A 7053-nucleotide genomic window follows, 5' to 3' on the forward strand; every position below is an offset into this window, starting at 1 on the left:
GAGGCACTTATCTTGGGCGGCTCCCGAAAGTGACCCACAAACCCCTCTGACAGCGGCTCCTAGGTGGGAGGGCCAGGGGCTGCAGAGTCGGCGCTCAGGCAGCGTGCAGAGACACATACACCCCTACCCCAGGACCATAGGGCCGTTCCGGCCACTTCCAGGAGTGGCACGGATTGAGACCGAGCAGGAAGCCACCTTAGTCCCGCTGCGCTGCCGGTGGTGGCGGCAGCGGCCGGGGGCTCCTGGGCCTTTTAAATCACGCTGGGGCGGCAGGCGAGACTGGGGGAGAGACCCGACCCTGAACATTGGTGGAGCCGCTGGCAGCGGCTGGGGGCCCCTGGGCCTTTTAAATCACCTGGGGGCGGCAGGCGAGACCAGGGAGGAGATCTGACCCTGAACATTGGTGGAGCTGGGCCCCTGGGCCCTGAATATTCCTGGAGCATGGGCACCACGGGCCCATATAACTCGCTGCCCCTGCCCATCAGAGGTATGGATTGAAGCTAGAGTGCTATTGATCCTTGAGCTAGTAATGCAGTTGGGACTGCTACACACTACAAATTTGAGTTAGTACAACTCATCAACCGCTAGTCCAATTACTCTGCTAATCCAATCCTCTGTTAGCTTGAGCTTTGTTTCACAGTGTGGCCAATACTAGAGTTAGGCTAATCTGAATGGAGTAACTTGAGATAATTGTGGCAATAAAGACAAGCCTTCACTCTAAGAAGAGCTGCACTTGCCAATACTTGGATGGAAGACTTCCAGTGATCTATGTGGTACAGGTAATGGCATTGGTAAAATGCAAGTAGATTCAGCACTTGCCAGCATTCAAATATGTGAGCTTCCTTTTGAAACCATACTGAACAAATGCCCCAGCGTTTCTAGGGAGCACAGTGGTATTTGAGGGGCCATCTTTTGGATGAGTCATAAAAGCAAGATCCTGACCACTTGCAGCCATTAAGAATCACGTAACACTTTTCATAATAATAAAGATGTTAATTCCATTGTCCAGGCTAAAATTTACTCCAGAACATTCTACCTATCTAAAATCCCCCCCGGCAGTTTCAATTGGACATGCTATTCTTCTATATACTACCTAGTTTCTAGATTAAGAAATAAGAGTTTATAAAAAAAATTGGAATTCTTGGCTAGATATGTTACCAAATAGACTATTCTCTCCATCATACATCCTACATTTCTACAACAGAAATACGTCTTGTAAAATCCTTTCCATTTAGACTTTCTTTTTCCTAAATTGAACAATTTTTACTTTGTTAATGTACATGACAGTGGAGAATTAAGACAGGACTTGAATAGGGACTGGGAATGGCTGGCTCACTACAAAAGCAATTTTCCCTCTCTTGGCACCTCCTCCTCAATTATTGGGAGTGGACCACATCCACCCTAACTGAATTGGCCTTGTCAACACTGGTTCTCCACTTGTAAGGTAACTCCCTTCTCTTCATGTGCCAGCATATTTATGCCTGTTTCTGTAATTTTCACTCCATGCATCTGAAGAAGTGGTTTTTTTTACTCACAAAAGCTTATGCGCAAATAAATCTGTTAGTCTTTAAGGTGCCACCGGACTCCTCGTTGTTTTTGTGGATACAGACTAACACGGCTACCCCTCTAATACGTAGCAAGAATAGTAATTGCTGTAATGAAGAGCTGAAAAACATTCCTCCAATCCCAGCAAAGGACACACCAACATGTGAAGCTACTTTTCCCCAAAAGGGATGCCATTTTTCTTGCACAAATGATCACATTCAAAGGTAGGACAGAAGCAGCACAAATGACCCTGAAAAGAGGCACAGAAAGATGCCAAGCTCATTAGAAGCACTACTGCAGGGGAGTTAAAAATAACTTTATCTTCTTGCCTATTCACAAAATCACATTTTCTTTCAAATTACAAATCTTTGTCTGTGTCAATACTTAATGATACCTTTTTAAAGTATAGCAAGGGAGATGAAGGATGGGCCAGGGTTTAGTAGAGAACTAGCTTGGGACTTGGGAGACTTTGGTTCAATTCCCGATTCTACCACATTTCCAGGGTGATCTTGATTTCAGGGGAGTTAGGTACCTAAATATATTTGAAGCTCTGGGCCTCAGTTCCCCATCTGTAAAATGGGGATAATAGCACTTCTCTACCTCACTGAGTTATTGTGAGGATAAATATATTAAAGACTCTGAGGTGCTCAGATACTATGGTAATATGGCCCATATAAATATCTTACATACAAGCTGTATTCCTACAGTTTACACATGCTATGTAATATCAAACTTTTCACATACTTGTAGTTTAGCTTTATTGGTAACTCAAATAATAGTGCCAGAGCATAATCCTTTTAACCTAAGCTTTCTCACTAAGTCCAGCTGTTCCCAGGATTTCCTACAGAATGTCTAACTTTCCCTCTTTGTTTCCTCTCATCAGAGATTCATTTCAACCCCCCTCTCTTATATTCTGATGGGGCTAGCAGAATTTGCTCAGTAGTTTTGTGCAGAGCTCTACATTCTGTTAAGCAGGTGGATCAACTGAAAAATCCTACGATCTCTAAGTGGGGTTTTAAGTCCTGTCAACCCTGTTACATGCTTCCATACTGGATTTGTTTTGCAGTTTTAAATGTCTCTCTTAAGCTGTTTAACAGAAAACAAGCACTGCGAACAGCTCCTGAGCACTGTTTGGAATTATCCAATCAGCTCATGAGAGCATGTTATACTACAACAAGAATCAGTCAAGAGAGCGCTTTTAAGTTTATATTAACAAATGGAGTGTTTTTGAAATGGCATTCTTGATACAAAACCTAATACTACAAATCTAGCTTTTCTCTCCCCTCCCCTCCCAATGCTGCTTTCTGCCTCCTTCATTTCTCAGCTGTAATGTATGGTGTCTCATTAGAAATACTAGTTCTGATGAGTACTTTTAGGCTACATTAACCTAAACACTACATTCACCAAAAAATTAATCTGTTGATTCGTTGCTTCACTGGAGCAAAAGTCACTCTTCTCAGCTATGGATTCTTGACTCTGAATTACTGTAGTAGGGTCTGTTTGCCCTTTAAAAGTGTCCAGCAAACTTAGAGGCTGTTGGTCAAACAAACATTAAAATAGCTTCTTCTAGTAAAGTTTCCTCAGAGTTTAAAAACCAAACTTCTTTCCCTTCCCTGAGCTGTCACTGCATAAAGCACTGAGACTACATCTCCCTGACATAATACCATGTCATCACATTCACAGGAGTAGTGCCAAAACCTCGGACAACACAATGGCCCTTATCATCATTCTGAGACATCAGTTCAGTTCAGACTCAGAGAGAAAAAAAAAAATCTTAATCACAAAAATTACATCCTGGAACCATGCATTCTGATACTCAGATCAAGCCTACTTATCTTAAGAGATATGATATCATACCATAAGCTGATAGGGTTGTACATTATGATGCTGAGAAAAAAATATACAAAAATACATTAGTATGGTGAAACGTAGAAATAAATACATTCTGCCTTTGTACTAATATATTTTTTAAATATCATCCTTCAACAGGCTTCTGCAAACCTTACTAATGGTCATCCTGTATTTTGACTCAAATTGAAAAATCATACAATTTTTTTTAATTCATGAAAATTTTTGAAAAGTTTAAAATAATTTTCATTCTGTAGGAATGATTTTCCATGTATACAAAATGTTTCAATTTTTCCCTCTACCTTTTCATCATTTCCCGACTCCCATTTTCCTTTTCCTCTCTCTGCACTACTGTCTGGATTTAAGGTAAGGGCAGATTTAAAAGAAAAAATATCAAGGAACTTTGGACAAGGGTCTGAACCTTTCAGACTCTCTTGGGGTTAAGCTTATTCCTCTGCCCTCTAATTTTTGTTTTGGGGTTGTTTGTTTTTGTAAACTCAGTTTAAATATTCACTGAACCAATGCAATAACATTTTCTGCATTATAAAGTTTAAAATATTCTTTTTATTTGTAGATTTTTGAGGGGCAGGTGAGGGAATGGAAGTCACAACATAATTCCCCATAGTCTCTCACTGCTGATAGAAAAGGGAATTCAACCTGTCCTAAACTCCAGATTTTTGTCTCTTCTGCCAGCACAAATAAAACTACTCTCTCTATGGGGACAACTCACAGATCCACCTCTTCATTTCAGCCCTGTCTCCTTCTGTCCAAACTAAAATCTCAACCTGACTCTCTGACATCTCCTCATGGATATCTAGCCGCTAGGTCAATCTAGGCATGGCTAAAACAGAAAGCCTAATCTCCCCCCACCCCTGGCAAAGCCCTCCCCCCGTTCTCGATCACTGTGGACAACACCACCATCCTATCACTCCAGTCCATAACCTGGGCATCATCTCTGACTCAGACCTCTTTCTAGGTCTTCACATCCAGGCTATATCTAAATCTTTTAGAGTCTTTCTGCATAGCATCTCTAAGATACAGCCTTTCCTATCCATTCATACAGCTAAAATGCTCATCCCAGCTCCCATCACCTCACATCTTGATTACAGCCACATCTTGACTGCTCATATAATTCAGAATGCTGCTGTAAAGATAATTTTTGTAGCCTGTCACTCCGACCAGGTCACCCCTCTCTTTGCATCTCCCTCCCCTGGCTCCCCCTTTTCTATTGCATCAAACATAAGTTACTTGTATTCGCTTTCAAGGCCCTCCACAGCCAGTCCCCACCTTTCCTATCATCTCTCATTTGCTATCGAGCTGTTAACGCTCGCCTTCAATCGGCCAATGACACCCACCTCCATTGCCCACTTGTTAAATTTTCAAACAAGCACCATCGTGCTTTCTCCCATGCTGCTTGTGATGCCAACAAAACACTTGATAATGGTTAGACTGCTGGTGTGCTGAGACCACTGCCTATCATGTTGACCAATAATATCTCATTGTTTCCTTATACTACCCCATCAATCTGTCTTTCTCTGTTGTCTCTTGTTTTATACTGAGATCGTAAGTCCCTGGGGGCAGGGGCTGTGTTTCTGTTCTGTGTTTTTACAGTGCTTAGCACAACGATGTCCCGGTTTATGGCTAGATGTCACATTCTGAGGTGCAATCCAGGCCAGTAAGGGGTCACCGCCTGCACTGTAACCCTGGGTGCCTTAAACGCTCTGCTGCTGTGGCACACTGCCTGGACACCAACAGCCAGCAGCATGCCTACAACACAACAGTCCCACTGGGGTCTCCACCAGGTTGGTGACTTTCTGCGGGATGATTCCAACACACTACCAGTACTGAATTTTCCCAAAACCACCTGCCTGGAAGTGTCCAGCCCTCTCCTGGAACACTCGGGGAATTAATAAGAGACAAAAGCACAGCTGATTACTTTAACTGGGGTTAACAATCACTTCCATTCAAACACAGCACTAGGTTGGTTTAGATTAAAAGTCAAACAAGTTAATTAGCAAAACGAGAGGGGTTTTAAGTGAGTTCAAATACAAGGGATAAAGACAAAATGGTTACAAGCAGATGAAAGTAAAATATGCTTTCTATTAGCTAAGACTTAACTCAACAAGCTACAGCCTTGGTTTAAGGTAAATTTCTTACTAATCTTTTTCTTTCCAGCCATGTCTGACTTTCTCTTAGTCAGGACCTTCTGCAGAAGGTGCAGGTGCTGGTTTCCCCTTGTTGGCCTAGGTGAAAGATTTTTACCTAAGCAGGTTTCCCACCTATACAGGGCCGGCTCCAGGCATCAGCCGATCAAGCACGTGCTTGGGGGGGACACCTTGTAAAGGGCAGCCAATCTTGGGGTGGTGGGGTGGTGGGGTGGTGCTCTAGGGTTTTTGTTTGTTTGTTTGTTTTGTTTCGGTGGGGCGGCGCTTGGATTTTTTTTTTTTTGTTTCGGCGGGGCGGCGCTGTCACGTTATTGACTTGAACTGGGACTGTATAGAACATGGTTGCAACCAAAGTCCTGTAGTGGCACCAAATCTTGTATAAAGTGGGTCAAATGAGGTGTCTAAGACAAGGTTATGGTTTGCTAGTTACGATTATGCTGTCTATATGTGTGTATCAATTTTGTAGTTGAAGTTATGAATATTGGCTCTATACTGTCTGTATTTCAAACTTATGCTATGATTCTGGGTGACATCCCAGACAAGTTGGTGTTAGTGCTGCCTAGCCTGCTTGATGGCCCATTAAGGACCATCAGCTATACAATTGACCCATTGAGAGGAGGCAGATACGCCTTGTAAGTCAGCAAAGTATGCAGGAACTTGTCCATGTGATTCCAGACTCCATTTTGCTGTAATTTTCCACAGTAAGAACAAAGAGGTGTTCTTACACCTGGAAAAGACTATAAAAGGCTGATGCCTCTTCTCCATCTTATCTTCAATCCTGCTTCTTACCTCCGGAGCGACTTTGCTACAAACTGAAGCTCTGAACAAAGGACTGAGGACCCATCCCAGCTGGGGATGTACTCCAGAGACTTGAGTTGAACCTGCAGTTTATTTTATCACTGCAACAAGCCTGAACCAAGAACTTTGCCATTACTGTATGTAATTGATTCCATTTAACCAATTCTAGCTCTCATCTCTATCTTTTTCCTTTTATGAATAAACCTTTAGATTTTAGATTCTAAAGGATTGGCAATAGCGTGATTTGTGGTTAAAATCTGATTTGTATTTTGATCTGGGTCTGGGGCTTGGTCCTTCGGGATCGAGAGAACCTCTTTTTTCTTGTACTGGGGTACTGGTTTTCATAACCATTTATCCCCATAACAAGTGGCACTGGTGGTGATACTGGGAAACTGGAGCGTCTAAGGAAATTGCTTGTGTGCCTTGTGGTTAGCCAGTGAGGTGAAACCAAAGTCCTATTTGTCTGGCTGGTTTGGTTTGCCTTAGAGGTGGAAAATCCCCAGCCTAAGGCTGTAACTGCCCTGTTTTAAGCAATTTGTCCTGAATTGGCACTCTCAGTTGGGTCCCGCGAGAACCAGCATCGTTACAGGCGCTTGGTTTTTTTTTTTTTTTTGGTTTCGGCGGGGCGGCGCTTGGGTTTTTTGTTTTTTTTTGGTTTGGTGGGGTGGGGCGCAGGTTTTTTTGTTTTGTTTTGGTG

The 7053-nt window shown here is 42.7% G+C and overlaps 1 protein-coding gene across 4 annotated transcripts in view; it reads right to left on the bottom strand.

Annotated features, from left to right (window-relative positions):
- The window catches only part of MYRIP (myosin VIIA and Rab interacting protein), a 343158-nt gene that overhangs the window by 110870 nt on the left and 225235 nt on the right, over positions 1-7053 (bottom strand). The window lies entirely within an intron of this gene.

This window comes from Trachemys scripta, chromosome 2 (assembly GCF_013100865.1).
Source record: "Trachemys scripta elegans isolate TJP31775 chromosome 2, CAS_Tse_1.0, whole genome shotgun sequence".
Taxonomy (NCBI): domain Eukaryota; kingdom Metazoa; phylum Chordata; order Testudines; family Emydidae; genus Trachemys; species Trachemys scripta.